Source organism: Erinaceus europaeus, chromosome 17 (genome assembly GCF_950295315.1).
Source record: "Erinaceus europaeus chromosome 17, mEriEur2.1, whole genome shotgun sequence".
Taxonomy (NCBI): Eukaryota; Metazoa; Chordata; class Mammalia; order Eulipotyphla; family Erinaceidae; genus Erinaceus; species Erinaceus europaeus.
The window spans coordinates 74,991,441-75,011,895 of NC_080178.1; the positions used below are offsets into that span (position 1 = coordinate 74,991,441).

At 44.0% G+C, this 20,455-nt stretch overlaps 1 protein-coding gene across 14 annotated transcripts in view; it reads left to right on the forward strand.

The window, feature by feature from the left end:
- Positions 1–1,576: 1,576 nt before the first annotated feature.
- The window catches only part of SOX6 (SRY-box transcription factor 6), a 586,459-nt gene continuing 567,580 nt past the window's right edge, over positions 1,577–20,455 (forward strand). For 9 of the 14 annotated variants that reach the window (XM_060177100.1, XM_060177097.1, XM_060177106.1 and 6 more), the window contains exons 1-2: positions 2,460–2,871; positions 3,230–3,594. The gene's annotated coding sequence lies outside the window, so the exon portion shown is untranslated. Of the gene's footprint in view, positions 2,077–2,459; positions 2,872–3,229; positions 3,595–5,415; positions 5,490–20,455 lie in introns of those variants that run through there. The other 5 variants (XM_060177101.1, XM_060177098.1, XM_060177103.1 and 2 more) reach the window with 3 other exon arrangements.

Consider the following 20,455-nt stretch of genomic DNA (forward strand, 5'->3'; position numbering starts at 1 on the left):
CAAGTTTGTCCTTCTCTTCCCTTTCCTTCTCCTCTCCTCTTGTCTCTTCTCTTTCTTCTCTTCTTTCTCCATTTCTTTTTATCCTTTAAAAAGTCTCTGCTTCTACAGTGTCTCAGAGCCCCATTTCACATCAGTTTCTGCATAGTAAGGTTATGTTAGTATGTCAGAACTTCTTTTCCAGTGTTTAATCCTGATATAAGTTCCACTTTCCACTGACCATTTCTCAAATGTTGTCTAAATGTTTTTGGGCCTGAATTATGTAAGGCCAACCTCAACTCCTGCACATTGCCTCCAGCTAGCACTGTTAACTGCTATCAAAGCTGGTTCACTTATGGACCTTGTATACACTCTGCATCACTACAACTATCCCTCCTCTGCCAGTTCCCCAACTTTTTTTTTGCTGAGATAAACTCCAGGTATTTTCACCCTTATGCCATTTGATATCCTTCAAATCTTTTATCTACCCTGCGTATGCTTCAAAGAGAATCTTCGATTTATGTAGGTTATTTTGAGGGGTCTTTTATTAACATAATTTTCTACATCTGACTTAAGCATTTTTTTTACATGCTGTTCTGAGTGACTGAAACTCTTTTCATCTTCTACAACTTCCAAGACTCCTCTCTTGAAAATTTCCCAAAATGTTTTCTTGTAAGTTGAGGTGATATACCTACCTCTATCACACAGACTTTTTCACATAGTAAATGTGTAACTGTTTTCCTTGTGCTTGTAAAGGCATCTCTTCTTCTTTAATAGTTTGCATCCATTCTGCTCTCTAAGACTCTATGGAGTCATGTGCCTCACCCTTTATATTCCACAAGCCTCCCAGGGTGCCCTCCATAGGTCAAGACTCTCCTGTCAGTTGCTTTTCTCTTTTACTTTCAGTACTCTCACCACCCCCCCAATCTTTTAAAATGTTCATCTTTATCAGATTTATGGAGACCCCTCTCACCAGTGTGTTTTCATCATCTCAGCTTCTTGCATCTGTTTCTTTACTCGCTTTGGTCCTCTTTAATTATCTCAGTATTCACCTTCTTTCCGGCCAGCTTTCAGCTCTTTCTCTCTGTCTGCCCCGATTCAGTACTGTGGTCTAGTTCTTCATCTCACTACTTCCCAACACTTGGTTTTTTTCAAACATAAGTTACCATCCCTACATTTTCCTCTTCCCTTTCCCTTTTTCTCTTCGCCTCCCCAGTTTGCTTTTTTCTTTCTTTCTCCAGCTCTCTCTCCACTCCCCCCCCCCCCATTAGTTTGTCTTACTCTTGACTCCTCCTCCCAGCAGCCCCAGTCTTAATAGTGTTCGCTGGGCGCTTTACTTCTTAAGACTCTTCTCTCCCCCCCACCTAATCCGTGTTACCGTTCCCCTCTGACCCCAAGTCTCCCACTTCTTTGTTCCCTTGCAAGATTTTCCTAGCTGTGCCTTCACTCTCTCTTCCCAGCCGCTTTCTCCATTTCCAACCTCTGCTCTCGCGGGTCTCTGCTCTCTCTCTCTGTGACTCCGAGCTGCCTTTGCCTCTCGCTTCTCCTCCTTCTCGCCCCCCCCCAGCCCTCCCCCTCCTTCCCAGCTCCCCAGCCTGGCTCGCCGCCTCTCTCGCCTCCTGTCTCATCTTGCCTGTGTTGTCAGGGAGGGGAGCCCTGCCTCCTCTCCCTCTCTCAGATCAATGCCCTGGCCACTCACTTTCTGATGTTGCACGACGGGAAATGCTTTGAATACTTACGACATGGCCGCTCACACTGATTGCCAAGATTGACAGCACTAACCATCCTCTCCACTTGTTTCAAGGGGGGAAGCCCCTAGTCACCCCGCTTGGCTCTTACCTCCCGGCAAACTTGTGCGGGGAGTCAGCGCTGCCCCCGCCGGGGTCGGGACACCCCCCTCCCCCCAGGCTCGAGTGCAGGGGCTCAGCCCTCTGGGGCGCTGGGGATGTCTGCCTGCTCCCTTGCTCTTTGGGGACTGTACTAATTGACTTAGCATCGATTCTCCTTCTTTAAACATTTTTTCATTGTCCCCCTTCCCTTTCAAATGCGGCGCAGCGCACGAGGAGCCCCCCGCGCGGTACCGTCCCGGAGCCCGCCCAGGTAACCGGGACGCAGCGGGCGAGCGCGGGCTCGGCGAGGGGGAAAGAGAGAGAGACAGAGAGACAGAAAGAGAAAGAGAGAGAGCGAGAGCGAGCCGGCCGCCAGCTACCTGTTGGGGAGCCGGAAGGGGCAGGGGGCTGGGTCCCCGGCCGGGACACGGGCCCCGGGAGCCTTCCGCTCCAGTCCTTCCGGCGAGCTCCGGGTACTTTCCCGGAGCTGGGACCGAGGGGCTCAGCTGGCGGACGGGCAGGACCCAGGTTGCGGGTGCCGCTGCCCGGCCGGGGCGGGTTTCCGCACTGGGCTGGGGACGCGGGGGGAGGAGCGGCGGGAGGAGGGCGCTCGGCGGGCCGCGGGGGGGGGGGGGCGAGGCGGGGGAGGCTGGGAATGGCCGGGAGCCCGGCGCTCGCTCGCTGCTGGATCCCCAGGATGCGTCCCCTCTCGGAGACTTGTGCCTGGTTCCGGAGGCGGTGACAGATCTGCGTGGCGGGCTTCTGGTTCTCGTGCCACCCCCATCCCCCAAATCCACTCCGAGAAAACACATGTTGTAGCTGTAGATAACTGTGCGTAGGACACCAAAGGCAAAAGGGGGAAGGGGAGAGACAGACAACGCAACCTTTGACAACAGAGAGCTGTTATCGCCATCCTAAGTATTCGTCCGGAAATCTGTCCGCCCTCTCGGCCCACCTTATTTCTCCTCCTCCGCCTCCCCATATAGACACTCTGATCTATATAACTGGGAATGATGAGAAGTCAGGTGGCTTAGAGAAGGAAATGTAAGTCTCCGGCAAGTTTGAGGTAGGTATCTCATTGGAGTTTCTCCAAGTGTGTGGCGGAGGAAGCTTGTGTGCCTCTGGAGTTGAGCCTGCGAGTCTGATAGTTTTCCTCTCTCCACCTCTCTCTCTCTCTCTCTCTCTCTCTCTCTCTCTCTCTCTCTCTCTCTCTCTCTCTCACCTCTTTCTGTGTGCTGGGTGCGTGTGTGTTGCGAGGGTTCAGATGGGCGCGCTGGGCGGGCATGCCCTGGTGTGCCCACAAGAGGGCAGCATCCTGAGGGCTTTGTGAGCATTGGGTTCTCGTTATCGCTGTAGGCTGGGGCTTAGAGAAAGTTAGACCGAAACTTTCAAACTGCTATCACGTCTCGTTCCGTGACATCTAGAAAGAAAGACGTAAACAGAAAAAGGAAGAAAGAAAGAAGAGATAAGTGAAGAAAGAAGAGAGAGAAAGAGAGAGAAGGCAGCCAACCCGCCGACTCTGGGAGTCCTCGTCACCCCCAGCCGAGGGGGAGGGTTGTTTTAATTGTGGGTTTGGCCGACTGACGACTGGAGTGCCCTCCTCGGCCGTCTTAGTTGTAGCTGGAGGTCATGTAAATCGACCTTAAAAGAATGCATAAGCCATAAATTAAAATAAACCCTCACCCAAGGGCTGATCCATAAGTAGACAATATCCAACCTGGACAAAACGAGCTTTCCTTACGAGCCGACCTAAACCGCATCCCCCCAAAGAATAGAGCCTAAATGCAAAGTAAGTCTCCCCGCGAATATTTTGTTTTCTTAAAAAGTGTGGGGTTGGTTCGCCGCGTGACTGACCGAGATGCCGAAGTTCTCTGGAGCGCTTCCCCGTGCGCCAGGCTCCGGGTGCGGGGGCTTGGGAGGACCCGCTGGGCATGAACGCCCCCCACCCCCACCCCACCCCCTTTTTGGTTTGGAAACTTTGGCTACTTGTGGGTTGACGCTGGCCGAGGGCGGGAGAGATTATGAGAGAGGAGAGAGAGAGATATCTCCACCACGCTTCCCGCCGGGGTGAAGTTTTCCGGGAGGAAGTTTAGTTGATAAAGAAACCCGGGTGGCTAGAAACCCGGAGGCGCCCTCCTCCCAGCGCCACCCGCCGCCCTCTGCTCAGCTTTACGGGGACCTTGCTCCATTCGCCTCCAGTATCCCCCCCCACCCGGCCTTTCCCATGTTGGATTTCTTTTTTTTTTTTTTTTTTTTTTTTATGATCTTTTTAGGAATAAACAAACCGAACTCCAAGACAAGCCGAAACCCAAGTGCTAATCTATGGTCTTACTTATTTATTGTTTGCCCGGGACGCTGGGGAAAGAGGCACCGCGCCCGGCGGGGGTGCGTGTGAGCGGGCGCCCAGCTCTGCCCCGCGCCGGCTTGGCCCCGGCCTCCGCGGGCCCGGAGCTCGGCGGCCGCCCTCGGGCTCTGTGGACGCGCTGCCCGGGCTCCGCCTCGGCTCTGGGGCCCGGGGGCTCGGGGTTAGGGGGTTCCATGGCCGGGGGCTCGGGGGCTCCGGGGCCGGGAGGGGTCAGGGTTTGGGGGTTCCAGGGCCCGGAGGGAGTTCCAGGCCCGGGGACCCAGGGCTCGGCCCAGGCCCGGAGGCGGTGCCACCGCCCTCCCCGCGGCCCAGTCCTGGCCGGCGCTCCTGCGGGAGTCGCTCTCCGCGCGCTCCCTTAAAGGGCCGGCGGAGCTGTGCACGGGCCGAGCACAGGCTGCCGGGCTGGGCTGGGGCACCGGGGGAGCGGCCCGGGCTGCGCAGGGCTGATTAACTCAGCTTCCCGGCCTCTCTCCAGGGCGGTTGCGGGGCTTGGAGATAAAACGAGGATTGTTGTGTTGGGGGCAGATAAAAGCTGCTTGTGGCCGGCGTGCTTTTTAGTTTTATTCCAGCTCTCACAGTTTGACCAAGTTTGAAAAACAGAAACAGAAATGTTGGTTTGTTTGAATGGCCAGATATTGAATGCTGTCTCTACTTGGTGGTTGAGGGGGGCGACTAAAAATAAGTCACCGGCCGCACTGGAGGGGCTGACCAGTGAGTGACACGGACTGTCCTCGGACGCTTCTGGTGTGACCTCCTTTGGGGACCGGGCTGAGAGTTGGGGTCTGCAAGCGGCTGGCCGGGCTGCGTTCCGGAACCCCACCCCCACCCCATGCCCTGTCCACGAGGGGCTCGAGGGCACCCTTGTCCCCGCACCTGACCCCGGCCGCGAGGCTTTTGGCTCCGCCCGCAACCCAGTGGAGCCGGGGTGCAGGCAAGCCCCCTCTCCCTACCTCCCCATGGTCTCCTCTCATCCGCTTGTTATAGTCACATGCCCAGGTTGCTCCCCTGGTCCCGGGGAGAAAGGCACAGCCCCGCCTATTCTATTTCTAGGAGGTGGGTTCGGTGCATAAAAAGGTCAAGTGGTCGTGTCCGCGAGCAGGTGGGTGGCAGGGGTTCGGGGATACCTGGCAAGGACCGCCCATCCCACCCCCACCCTCCACCCCTCCGGGGTACGCCCGCCCACAGCTGGCCTCCCCAGGACACATTCTTGTGTGAAGTGCGGTGGGAAAAGCAACCCCGAAGCGGCCAAAAGCCGTGAAGCTGATCCCGCGATGGCATTTTGTTTTGAACAGTTGCTGGGGTTGTCGTTTCCTCATAAGGTAAGGTGTCACCGGACAGTTGGCTGTCCAGATGCCACATGTATAATTAGCCTGCGCACTCAGCACCTCGTCCCCAGGCCTGTAGGCACGGGCTTGGCCGACAGGGTCCACTCAGCTCTGCTCAGGCTCCAGGATTCCTGAGGGAGGACCCGACCCGCCTGAATGGCCCGGGGAGGCCCCGCCACCAGGACTACTAGAGCTGCGGAGCCTTGTCTTTGACACCCCCCCCCCCCCCCCCCCCGTTTCTGGTCCTCGTAATTTTTTCGGTTTGGGAAGCTACTGATTTGAGAGTCAGATCGGACAGCAGCAATAGGGTGCAGAGCCAGTGTGGAAAGGGGGTGCTGAATAAATCTGGCAGTCCACCTACTCTCACACCCCGCCCATGGGGGAGGGGCTGCTGTGCCCCTCTGGCTGCACCAACTAAGTGGGACCCGCCAGGGCCAGGCGCTGTATCATTGTTTGGGTAGGGGTTTCAGGCTTCAAACTGTACACCTGTCTGACCCCTCCCACCCAACTCCCTGCGGCCTCTCATTAGGTTAGCATCTGAGCCTTGATTGCTGCTTCTGTTTCACCCTGCCAGGTCTAACCACTTGGGGCTGCTAGTGTTCATGGAGGGGGAGAGTTTGAAATGCTCTGCCACCTCTCCCTGTTTTTACTCCAGTTCAGACTGGGCTTCTTAGGAACAGTGCTTAGTTCCCTCTCTCTGTATCTGGATGGGCACAACAGTTTCCTGTCTAGCTCCCCAGACCCCAGCCTCGCATTAGCTTCAGCATGCACTCTCTGGGAGAGGCCAGATTGCTGCAGCCATGAACATGACCTTCCTCTGTCACCCTGTGGAATCCAGCAGTCAGCACTGAGCACTTTCATAGTCTCCTTCCACTTGTTTCACCCACTGGAGCTTCTTTATTGTAAAACAAGTCAACAGACACCCCAAATGCCCAAGTTCATTGGGACAGAGTTACTTAGCCTTTCCATGGCAGTAAGAAGGCACCTTCCTGGGTGGTGGTGGGGGATGTGGGGGATCAGGACACACTGAGTTTAGTTACACTTGCTTTGTTACTGAACCAGTGACAGACTCCTTTTTTTTTTTTTTAAGGGAAAAGTTGTGATTGCATTTCTCAAGTCTACCAAACTATATATGTATTATCTATTTATCTGAGAGTGTTTTTGTTAATAGATATGTATGCACACATAACACTAGGCCCAGTGACATATAGATGTTTTTCTCTTACATACAAATCTCATAAATCAAGATTTTTCCTTTTTCTAAAACAACAAGAGCAGCAAAAAATAAACATCAGAAGGGAAAAAAAATCCTTCAGACTTTGAAAGCAAGCAAATGTGCATCATACCTACTAGATCTAGTTTGTGACCAAAGGTAGCAAGTAACTGGGGTCCAGACAAGTGCTAGATCATTATTTCCTCAGGCAAACTGACATCCTCTATTGCTTTTTTTATGTACTACCAATTCTTTCTCTGTTCTTTCAAGGGTTCCTTTACTTGTAGTGGCTTATATTACTTACATTGTTTCTCCTCCGTGCTATTACCCTGAGTGTTTTGTTTTGGAAGAAATGTTCTCTTGGTGTGTATGTATTTTTAAAATGCAGAAATATTTATAAGCTTATTATTGTGCACCATGATACAAGCTCCTATTATAGCATACTATTGCAACCACAGCCCTCCTATTGTATTGTAAAGAAATGTAAATGCAAAAAGTTAATGAATAAGGCAATAGCACAATCTTAATTCTGTAGTGGGTTAACAAATAATAAATAGAAGAATATGACTGTTGGTAGGAATGTAACATCTGTTGGGCTTACTCTCATTAGTAGAAGCAACATCTTTTTTTCTAGACAAGGGAAAAGCATGTGTTTTACAGTTGTTAACATACCTGGAAACTTCCTTCTGTATGTATTTAGCATATTTTAGATATATACATGATCAATTTGGGTGGCATTACTGGAGTATCGTGTCTGTTTCCGTCTGACTTCTAGGGCGTGGTGAGTTATGGGGCATTGATGAAATTGCTATGTAGACCCTTCTTATGTTGAAGATATTAGTGACTTTTAAATAATTCTCTTTCAATTAATGTAATAGGCCCAGGACTAACAGACTTTCCAGCTAAATGGCTTTAGCCATTTTGATATTCTCTATGATTTTCAGTATTGTTAGATAATAAATCTCTCTAAGTTTGAATTGTCTTGCTAGGGAATTCATACATACGTTTCACTATTTGCAAAGAAGCTTCTATAAAACTAGTACAGCACACTCAAAATTTTAGTTGCTGTAAAAGGTATTTGTTTAGATCTAGTTTAGAGATGCATATATATCAATTGATGTTTTTTTGAAGTCAAGTGAAACATTCCATCAAGCTAATGTGTCTGAGAGTACCATATCAGGCACAGACAGGTACTAGAAATGATAAAAAACAGATAACATACTGCAAGATGATTTGCAGTTGGGATGTGTTATCTGCTGTCATGAGGTTAGATGGGTCATATCACTGTCTTTTTAAAAAAAACTAATATAATTTCAGAATTATCAAGTTATATGTGTGTGTGAGATTTAATGAGAACAGGTTCTTTTTATAGAAACTTGGTAAAAATGAATAAATATCTATTGCTTTTTACAGGAAGAAAAGAACTATTTTGAAATTGAATTGCTTCTTGTTTAAGAAATGTCTCCTGTTATTTTTTTCCCCAGGGAGGAAATGATTGTATTGATCATTTTATGCTATAATCCTGACTCTAAATTTTCTACAAATTGTACCCTGAGTCTCAACACGTTGATGTTTAAAAAAGAAAGAAAAGCTGGCACTCTGGTACAGTCTGTGAGAAGCATTTTTTATTACTTATAAGCATATTTTAAATGTACAACATCCTTTTCACTTAAGGTTCCTTAGATGTCCTGAAAATCACTTGTTTTGCTAAGAATTATATCTTAAACTCTCATCATTCTCTCACTATATACTCATTATTCATTAATAGGTAGAGTGTTTTGTTTTCCTTATTCTGTGCAACAGGGTAAAAAGCATTTTAGCCATTTACTTTGTTTAGATACTTAGTCAAACTGTAAATAATGTAGAATTGTATTTTGGTTTTTGATAGAGATTTCCAAGTTTAGGTATCCATTGTCATGATCTGTATAGAAATATCAATTGAAGAATGTGAACAGAAGTTGTAAGATGGAATATCACTGAAATATACTGTGGTCTCTCTCACCTCCCAGAATGGGTGCTGGTCTTCCTCCTGCCCCATAAATTTGTAGTCACCCCAGAAAATGGGAACATGAAACCCTAAAACCTGAGAGAAGCAGTATCGATTCAGTTCTTTATTGCAAATCCTCATATCATCCCTCAAAATATCCAACTTTCCAGCCAGTATTAACCATTCTTTTTATAGTGACACCATGCTTAGTAAAAAACTTCTAAGCACTGAGGTCAGGTGTTGAGATTGGATTCTAGTTTATTTTTTATGAATCAGATAAAGATTTCTGTGCATGAGACCATATGTGAAGATGAGAGAACAAGAACATTTCCATATCAAAGGCAACATATCTGAGGCTGCCTGGTAATTAAAATGCAGTGGTTTGGACTCTGTGCACTAGCACTTAAGCAGAGCATTGCCGGGCCCTTGTGCATCATGCAGGCGGTTGCCTCTTGCATACTTCTTGAAATACACTTATAATTTTGGACAAACATTTATGCCAGTCCACACTTTTCTGTGGATAATTTGTATTTCATCCAAACCATTCAAAGTAGAAGTTATTTTTTGAGCTACCCCCTCATTATGGCTTTTGTGCATCAACTATTTTTATTTTAGTTGTTTGTATTTCCTTTTACCAGAATGATGCCTTGTTTATATTCAGAATCTCTGCTTGCTCCTCTGAGACCCTTTATAGATTACACACATTTTACTTCTCACTCAAAAAAACTTTTCATCTTTAGGGGAGACAGTGAATTATTTTCTGAGGCTGTTTGTAATCTATTATAAACTAATAAATTATATTTTTAAAACTCAACTGCCTATTTTATAATGCTAATATATTTAGCAGTCCTCTGTAATTGGCACAGTATCTAATATAGGGAAAATTCCATTTCAGAAATAATGAAAGAATTCTGATATGTTCTTTTTTTCTTTGTCCTTTTACCTTTTAATGGCGTGAAAATGTGCAGTGCCATTCTCTTATATTTCAAGGAGAAAACATTATTTGAAACTATAGATTATATATATATATATATATATATATATATATATATATATTCTTTTTTTTTTTTTGCCTCCAGGGTTATTGCTTGGGCTCAGTGCTTACACCATGAATCTACTGCTCCTGGAGGCCATTTTTCTCCCTTTTTGTTGCCCTTGTTGTGGTTATTACTTGTTGTTGTTGATGTCGTTCGTTGTTGGACAGGACAGAGAGAAAATGAGAGAGGAGGGGAAGACAGAGAGGGGGAAGAGAAAGACACCTGCAGACCTGCTTCACTGCCTGTGAAGCGACTCCCCTGCAGGTGGCGAGCCGGGAGCTTGAACCGGGATCCCTGCTCTGGTCCCTGCACTTTGCGCCATGTGCACTTAACCCGCTGCGATACTGCCGGACCCCCAGAAAGATTTATATTTAAAGAATTTTCTCTCCATTACAGGGAGCGAGGTCTGGTTTTATTTATACAGAACTGGGTTAGCATCTTAATCTGTAATTATTTGGTGATAGAATAGTGAAATTAAAAAAATCTAATAATTGTTAGCCCGATGCATGCATTTTTAGAATATTTTGCATCTGTGGTAACTAGATTAAATTTGCTGCTCTATAATTTCCTAGCTGTTCTATTTCCATATTTGTGTTCTCTTTCCATGAACACTTACTCTGGTGCATGTGGCAAGGAATTTAGTGATATATTTTATTTACTAAGCTCCCCTGGCCCAGAAAGCCTTTTAAAGATTTCTCTGGATCAAAGCACCAAGCACTGAAGAAGCCTAATGTGATGCTATGAAATTCTCAAACAATTTTTGTGCTTTAAACTACAGTGGTTCAAGACTGCCTAGGTATATTGACTTGGTGCTTTTCAGTGATGATGTATGTAAGTAAACATAATAGGTATAAGGCAAATTCAAAGTGCTTTATATGATGTGTAGATTAGTGTCTGTACCATTATTACATCCTCTCATTTAACACGTTCCCTTGATCTTTACTCCTTTGACATTATCACAGAGTAACCCTTGGAATGATCTACTTTCTGTCTCTTCTGCCTTCAATAATTTGTTGTTTCTAGTCATAAAGACGGCAGTTGAGTAGTTTATTTCTAGTATATCAATTCCGATGCAAAGAGAGATTTTGATGCTATCTGATATTTTGACTTCACTAAACAGAATTCTTTGCTTCTTATTTGAAATTAAGACAAAGGACATTAAAGATATTTCATTTTTCACAACTACAGGACCACAGTATATAGAAAAAAGAAAATGCATCCAATCTTTTTCTTTAAACGGAGAGCTTAGCTTTCAAATGGAACTCTTTTTGAGGCATGGCTGCAAATGTTTCCTTTTACACTTCACAGGCAGGTCATTGGGTAATATGACTGGGCACTTACTAGGTTCTAGGCCCCCTGAAGAGCATTTTTGAAGCCACAAGTCTTTTCTGTTAAAGGATTTTCTCTTCTATTGAAGATGTTAATATTTGGTAGGTGGGGAAACTTAAGCACAGTTGTCATGGTGCTAAGCAGGTCATTGGTAGAAATGGAGAAGAATCCCCTTAACTAGGAGAGAATAGTTCATTGTTCTTTCTTGGGAAAGAGTATCCAAAGGGAGAATGTTATTTTCCCAGAAGTAATCTCCAGCTATCTCCGTGGTTGTTGAGCCTTCTATGCACGAGTCAGCTGTCCTACCCATGGCAGCACGTCCATAACGTAATCTTGAAACCTCTGTTTCTTCATCTCTGAAATGGGAAGAAGAATATCTGCACCATAGGTTTATTGTGAGGACTAGATGAGATAAAAAAAATGTAACGTTGATCTCAAGATTTGGTATAAAATAATTATTTAATATCTGTTATCTACTGTTGTTGTATTGCTGCTGTGCTTAGAATTATATAGGGTCTTGCTTCCTGTTTCAGCTTAATCACATACCTGCTATGTAATCTTTGGCTAGACTAATCTGCTTCTTTTCCTTTTATACCAAATAGAGACATCAAGACATGTTTCTGGCAGTCGTAGGGCAGAATTATCACTAAATGTAGAATTTGGTTGTCCAGTTCTCAAATATGAGAACATTTTCAGTTAGAAGGACTACAAGTGATTGTGTGTGTGTGTGTGTGTGTGTGTGTACATATATACATGCCCCTGGAGCTTCATGTTTGCATGCTTCTATCTTTCCTGGGGGATTCCCCCCCCCCCTTTTCCAGAGAGAGGATGAGAGCTAGTGAGAGACAGAGAAAGAAAGAGAGCCACCACAGTGCTGCTCCACAAGCCTTGAAGCTTCTCCTTTTGCATGGTACTTCCATGTGGTGACTAGGATCTCTATCCCTGGGCTTTGCTTGTGCTCTCTATTGGGTGAGCTATCTGCCAGCCCCACACAAGTGATTTTTTTGAAAGGTCATTTCATCTGTAATCTGCCATTCTTCAGGGTTGTGTTGGTTATCCTTTCTCCATCCTGATCAGTTAAAAAGCTCTCTTTATCTTGGAACTCTTTAGAGAAAGACACTTTCTAATATTGGTTATATATTTCAATGATTAACTCCAGGAAGTCCTTCTATGTTAAATTGTATACATTTAAGCCTGTTTACTCTTGCTTTCATGATAAGAAAAAAAATGGAAACAGATATTCTTCATTTGAATGTTAGAGCTGCATGTGAGAAAACCGAAATTAAACTTCCAATTTTTATGCCTTGGATTTTTTTTCTTTAAGGTGTAGTTTCCTAAACTGGTTGTGTGACCTTGGAAAACTTATGCAAACTCTTTGGTCTCAATTTTCTAATTTAAAAAATAGGAGTTGTGTATAAAACTGTGTGGAACAGTTCTGCACAACTGTATGAGGCTCATACATAGTTGTTTGATCACGTCTTTGTAGGAGAATCTTGGCGTGAGATGGACCTTACTGAACATTTTTAGAACCACAGCTTCACAATGTTTTCATATCCATTGTCTCATTCAATAAATAGTATGTCAGACAGATAACCTTCCCCATAATACTGTTTCTCTTGTTAATATGAATAAGTAAATGTTTCAATTGCCTTTTGCTTCAGGATACTATATACTACAAACAAAGCATGTATGCCATAAATTAGGGTTAGCTTTTTTCCTCTTTGACTTTTTATCTTTCAGTGCCTTCTATATAGTGTCAGTGCTCACTTTGTCTATCTTTATGCTTATCTCCAGAACTGAACTGAAGCTGCAGTTCCCATATACCAGTGCAAACACACAGGACCTGCTGGTCAGCAGCACCTCACGTAGCTTACCTACATCCAGGTTCATAGACATTAGAAAACGACTCAAGTAAATTGACAGGAAACAACTTTTCACTATGTGGGATTCATGAGGAAGAACTTATGAAAGAATCTGGTGGTAGAACAGGGGATACTTGACTACAGATGGCAAAGATGACAGTTCTGGTTCTAGTTAAGGAGTACTGAAGAACACTGCTAAACATTTGATAGTATTATCGACAGTTCTATAATTCGGACACTGAAATGTCATTTCTTTGTCTTTGTTGCACCTAGAAAGGTGTGAATGTACTGTGGCCACAGATGAACAGATTAGCCACTGGACTTCCTTTCTTAGCTCAGTTTTGACATCAGGGTCATTGTGCATATTCATATTTTAAGTTACAGAGGACATTTTTAAAATACATTTTTGTTTCCTTTTTTTAATAATTTATTTATTTATTCCCTATTGTTGCCCTTGTTGTTTTATTGTTGTAGTTATTGCTGTTATTGATGTCGTCATTGTTGGATAGGACAGAGAGAAATGGAGAGAGGAGGGGAAGACAAAGACAGAGAGGAGGAGAAAAAGATAGACACCTGCAGACCTGCTTCACCACCTGTGAAACAACCCCCCTGCAGGTGGGGAGCCGGGGGCTCAAACCAGGATCCTTAAGCCGGTCCTTGTGCTTCACGCCACGTGCACTTAACCCGCTGCGCTACCACCCGACTCCCTTGTTTTCTTTTTTTATCTTTATTTATTTATTGGATAGAGACAGCCAGTAATTGCGAGGGCAGGGCATGCTAGAGAGGGAGAGAGACTGAGAGACATCTGCAGCCCTGATTTACCACTCAAAAAAGCTTTCCTCCTGCAGCTGGGGGACTGGGCCCTTGAACCTGGGTACTTGCACACTGTAGCATGAGTGCTCAACCAGGTGTATCACCAACCCAGCCCCCCCGTAAATTTTTAAGTTGTACTTTCCTTAAAATAGATCAACCAAGTATGAAAATTAAAGTAAGTGGCATATTTGTAATGAATTGGTAGTCAGGACTGTGAGTTAACACAAATCCTACATACCTCCCTCTTCCTTCTCCTCCTCTCCTCCTCCTCCGCTTTTTTCTTCCTCTTATTAACATTTTATTTATTTATTTATTTTGGATAGAGACAGAAGTTGAAAGGGGAGGAGACACAACTCCTGAAGCTTCCTCCCCTGAAGGTGGGAACTAGGGGCTTGAACTCAGGTCCTTGAGTATTGTATCATGTGTTTGCTCCACCACCCAGCTGGCCCCTTCCTTTCTGTTTTTGTAGCCACCAAGGTTATCACTGGGGCAGTGCATGCATGATGAGTCCACTTCTCCTGGAAATTTTTTTTTCTGTTTTCTTTCTTTCTTTCTTTCTTTCTTTCTTTCTTTTTAATAGAAAAAGAGACAGGAAAAGGTAAAGGGGGGGAGAGAGAGATAGAGAGAGAGACTTTAGTACTGTTCCACCGCTCATGAAGCCTCCCTGCCCCCACGGTGAAGGTGGTCACTGGTGGCTTGAACCTAGGTCCTTGCACATGGCAACATGTGGGCTCTGCTGAATGTACCCTCACCTCTTTTTTTAACTGGTAAGTATGGTTTTTAGAGAAAGTGTGACATTCTGGACATTTTTAGATCTCAATGTTATTTTTTTGAGTTTCTCATAATTTCACAGGTCTTTATAGTGCAGCTATTCCAATTGTAAAGTTGGAATATTCTCTAACTTTTTGATATTGAGAGATAATATGAAAATAAATGAATCCTTAGAGTGATTCAATTTGAGGGAAAGAAATAGAAATAGTAAACAGAGGGAGTCGGGCAGTAGCCCATCAGGTTAAGCACAGGTGGCACAAAGCTCAAAGACCAGAGTAAGGATCCTGGTTCAAGCCCCCTGTTCCCCACCTGCAGGGGAGTCGCTTCACAGGCAGTGAAGCAGGTCTCCAGGTGTCTGTCTTTCTCTCCCCCTCTGTCTTTCCCTCTTCTCTCCATTTCTCTCTGTCCTATCCAACAATGAGGACAACAATAATAACTGTAACAATAAAAAACAAGCACAACAAAAGGGAATAAATAAATATTTTAAAAAATAAAAAGAAATTGTTAATAGATAGTGGTAGAAAAGAAACATTAACATGACCAGAAGCAGTAGTAGCAGCAACAACCCCTCTATACTTTTAATAATTTTTAACTAGGAATGCTAAATTTCCCCTTTATAGCTTTATTTCATTTTATCTGGAATCTGTATTTTCTAATAACATTTTTCTTTTGTGAACTGGGGACTTTACAGATATATGATTTCATGGCTCTGTGCTCTAGTCTATTATTATTATTATTTTTTTAAATTCAGATAGAGAAAGAGAGGAAGAAAGGGAGAGAGATGGAATGAGGGAGGGAATGATACCTCAGTGTCAGAGCTTCCTCTGGTAGCAGAGCACTTCCTCTGTGGTGCTGGGGTTCAGATCTGGACTGTGTGCCTGGCAAGGCATGCATCCTATCCAGTGACTTATCTTTCTGACTCTCTAATGAATTTTTGATTTTTTTTTCTTTGAGCACATAAATCTCCTCCTCCTTCCCCTCCTCCTTTTCCCTTGCTTGTTCGCCTCCACTGTTGTTGTTTTTTCCTTTTTCTTTCTTTCTTTCTTTTTTTTTTTTCAATTTTTTTATTTAAGAAAGGATTAATGAACAAAACCATAGGGTAGGAGGGGTACAACTCCACACAATTCCCACCGCCCAATCTCCATAACCCACCCCCTCCCCTGATAGCTTTCCCATTCTCTATCCCTCTGGGAGCATGGACCCAGGGTCATTGTGGGGTGCAGAAGGTGGAAGGTCTGGCTTCTGTAATTGCTTCCCCGCTGAACATGGGTGTTGACTGGTCGGTCCATGCTCCCAGTCTGCCTCTCTCTTTCCCTAGTAGGGTGGGGCTCTGGGGAAGCTGAGCTCCAGGACACATTGGTGGGGTCTTCAATCCAGGGAAGTCTGGCCGGCATCCTGGTGGCATCTGGAACCTGGTGACTGAAAAGAGAGTTAACATACAAAGCCAAACAATTTGTTGAGCAATCATGGATCCCAAGCTTGGAATAGTGGAGAGGAAGTGTTAGGGAGGCACTCACTGCAAACTCTAGTGTACTTCTGCTTTCAGGTATATATTTTGCAGTAGTTTATGGGTACGTGTGAACATAAGCTCTCTCTCACAGAAACTGGTGTATATCTAGGTTATGGGACTTTGTTAGAAAGTGAACTACCTGAGATGAAATTAGAGTGTACTATAAAAGGAAAGGCTTCACCCGAGTAATGAAGCTGAAGGGTTGTCATTCCACACGTGAAGTCTCTGGACACAGTCTGAGGTGAAGCATGTTGAGGTGGCAATCGTTGCGTTGGTTAGGTTGTGATCGGCAGATGCAACATTATTTGGTTTGGATTGGGAGATGCATATGGGAAAGTGGGCCCTATTCCTTTTTCTTTTTATTTGATAGACAGAAAGAGGTGGAGAGTCAGAGAGATGCCTGCAGCATTGCTGCAGTACTTGTGAAGCTTCCCCCTCCAGGTGGAAACCAGAGACTTGAACCCAGGTCTTTGAACATAGTAACCTGTGCACTCTAGAGGGTAAGCCATCACCTAGCTCAGCCCATGAGCTTCTTTTTCAATTTTGGCTTGGAAGTTGCCTGGCATTTGAACCCTCCTATTGAGCCTCTGTAGTTCATCTAACTTTGTGACACGATTACTTTTTGAAAGGAATCTAGGGGTTATGTCTGCTATGAATGTTCTTTTTAAAAATATTTGTTTATTCCCTTTTGTTGCCCTTGTTTTATTGTTGTAGTTATTGTTATTGATGTCATTATTGTTGGATAGGACAGAGAGAAATGGAGAGAGGAGGGGAAGACAGAGAGGGAGAGAGAAAGCTAGACACCTGCAGACCTACTTCTCTGCCTGTGAAGCGACTCCCCTACAGGTGGGGACCCAGGGGCTGGAACTGGGATCCTTATGCTGGTCCTTGCGCTTTGCGCCACCTGCGCTTAACCCGCTGCGCTACCAGCCGACTCCCGCTATGAATGTTCTGATCCTGGTGTCCAGTTGTCTAGACCTATTGCTTTTCTTCTTACTGCTTTGGCTTGTGAGACTCTCAGTGATGACAGTGCTATGAGAACGATGATGAAGTCTCTCTGCGAAAAAGAAAAACTCTGAAGCTGGATAAGGAACGAAAAAAGATGTGAAAATTCTGTAGAACAGTTTAAAAATATACCCTTAGCTATATTCAACTAATTGTGATTTATTTATTTATTGCCTCCAGGGTTATTGTTGGGGCTCAGTGCCTGTACCATGAACCCACTGCTCCTGGAGGCCATTTTCCCCCCTTTTGTTGCCCTTGTTGTTGTAGCCTTGTCGTGGTTATTATTGTTGTTGTTGATGTCGTTCGTTGTTGGATAGGACAGAGAGAAATCGAGAGAGGAGGGAAAGACAGAGATAGGGAGAGAAAGACACCTGCAGACCTGCTTCACCGCCTGTGAAGCGACTCCCCTGCAGGTGGGGAGGCGGGGGCTCAAACCGGGATCCTTCCTCGGGTCCTTGCGCTTCGCGCCACGTGCGCTTAAACCGCTGCGCTACTGCCCGACCCCCAGTTATGATGCTTTTAAGAACATTTTCCTTTCGGACTTTCACTTGACTCTAATGAGAAGCAAGAACCCCAACAAAAACTAAAAATGAAAATAATACATCAACTGAATAAAGTTTAACTATGGCATACTACCCAACAGCACAGCATACTAGCTAAATGAGTCTCAGGAACATTTTTTACTCTTGAGTGTGGAGTTTCAAATACACTTTAGGGGAAAACAGGAATATTAAACTTTTTTAAATTCTCTCCTGTTATACAGAGGCATATTGGAAATAAATACAATGAGATTTAAAAAGGAATTTTAATTCTGGACGAATAAAATTGCTTGCTATATTTAATTTCTCTATTTTCACACAGTATCCCCAAGGCATTAATAATATAAATGTTCAGCTTTTCTGAGGTTAGAACTTTTATTTTTATTTTTATTTTTTTTTTAAAAATTGTATTTATTTATTTATTCTTTTTGTTGCCCTTGTTGTTTTTTATTGTTGTAGTTATTATTGATATCATTGTTGTTGGATAGGACAGAGAGAAATGGAGAGAGGAGGGGAAGACAGAGAGGGGGAGAGAAAGACAGACACCTGCAGACCTGCTTCACCGCCTGTGAAGTGACTCTCCTGCAGGTGGGGAGCCGGGGGCTCGAACTGGGATCCTTCCGCTGGTCCTTGTGCTTAGCGCCACCTGCGCTTAACCCGCTGCGCTACCGCCGGACTCCCAGGTTAGAACTTTTAAACTTATATAGACAACAGGCCCCCAGAATGTCTCAATTGTGAGACAGCAGGTCCACAGAAGGACTCCTTTAAGTAGCCTGAACTGGGCAAGAACACTACTGGGAAGGAATGAAAAATAGCTTAGCGGGAGTTGGGCGGTAGCACAGCGGGTTAAGCGCAGGTGGCACAAAGCACAACCCGCGTAAGGATCCCGGTTCAAGCTCCCGCCTCCCCACCTGCAGCAGAGTCGCTTCACAGGTGGTGAAGCAGGTCTGCAGGTGTCTGTCTTTCTCTCCCCTTCTCTGTCTTCCCCTCCTCTCACCATTTCTCTCTGTCCTATCCAACAATGAAGACATCAATAGCAACGACAATAGTAAGTCCAACAATAAAACAAGGGCAACAAAAAGGGAAAATAAATAAATAAATATAAAAAAATAAAAAAAGAAATTCCTTTAAAAAAAAAAGAACAATAGCTTAGCTTCTAATTATGACACCAAGAAATTTTTTTTCTCAAAGTGCTCATCATAATTAGCTTTATCTTAATTATGAAGTTTTGTGTTTAATTTTTTCATTATGTTCACATCTACATGAAAAACTCATTATCAGGATCTGTGTGAATAGACTATATGGAAAAGTATCCTATCAGGCATGGGAGACAGCATAATGGTTATGCAAAAGACTTTAATACCCAAGGCTCTGAGGTCCCAGGTTCAAACTCCTGCTCTGCCATAAGCCAGAGTAGAGCAGTGCTCTCTGTCTTTCTCTCTGTATCGTCCTCATAAAACATACATACACACACACACACACACACACACACACACTCTCTCTCTCTCTCTCTGTGATTAAAATAATCTATTAAAAATATCATATTTTATGCTGTTTTTCTATTTTGACTTTCCTTAGCACTACTTTCATAGTTTTGGATTGTTCTCCTTTTATTTTGAAAAGAAATCATACTCGTTCCTATAATTAAAATGCCAATCAAATGGGACATTCGTACTAATGTCCTTTAAATTTATGAGGCTATGATTATAATCTTTAGTTTTGCTTATTTATCTGAGATAATTTAAAAACAGAAATATGATTTTATTAAATTATTTATCTTAAATTATCTTAAGTGAGGCATCCATTAAGTTAAATAAGGATATTGCTAAGGCATCTTAAAGTAAATTTTTTGATTATTAATGAGATGCTTGCTTGAATGTCATCACATAGTAGCAGTAGATGATACCTTTCTGCTTGCTTGGGCTAAATGTAGCATTTTTGAGTAGTGGAGGGTGAAGAAGCAGAATTTAGCATGTTTAAGGAGAGAAAACAATAGAGATCTCAGGCATTTGGATAAACTGAGATAAATTGGGGGGGATAATCTTGGTAAAGGTGAACCTGAAAGAAATCTTTTGGCAAGAAAATTTTAAGGCCTATTTGGGATAACTGACAGCGCTCAAGTAGTGTTCTCCAAACTTTTTGATTATGGTGGACTAGTAAGACACTTAGGAACATGTGCCTGACTACCCGTGAATATTTATATAAATTACATAGTGCTATGATCTTATATACTGTAAAACTTCTATTTATTGACACTAAAAAGAAAGAGAAATAAAATAAATCTTAAAAAACTAAACCGTGGCCTTACAACCTTTTCGTATACCCCATAAAGCACTTACTGTGCTTTGCTGTTTTCAGTAGTTTCAGTTTAACACTTCATGATGAAGTGACTTAGAGCTTCAGTTCTGGGGCTGCATTATGGTGTTGAGTGCAGATGTTACAATGTACAAGGACCCAGGTTCAAGCCCCTGTTCCCATCTGCAGGGAGGAAGCTTTGCAAGTGGTGAAGAAGGGCTGCCTCTCTCCCTCTGTCTTCCCACTCTCTTATCAGTTTCTCTGTCTCTATCCAATAAATAAATAAATAAGATATGAAAAACAAAAAGGAAAAAGATTTTTTTAAGGCTTTGCTTCTAAATTCTGTTTATTTTGCTATACATTTTAATGCTGGCACAGCTGAAAATAACACTTCAGAAAGAAATGGAAGAAGTATTTCTTTGATTACACTTAATAGGTTGTGATACTAATTTATTAATCACATACACAAAATATGCAGAGGACTTTGTTAAAATTTGACTACTAAATCTTTCTTTCCTGACACTAATCAGTTGTTTCTGCCAAAGAGGTTGAAGGTATAGCATGGTGTGAGTGTGTGTGTGTGAGTGTGTGTGTATGTG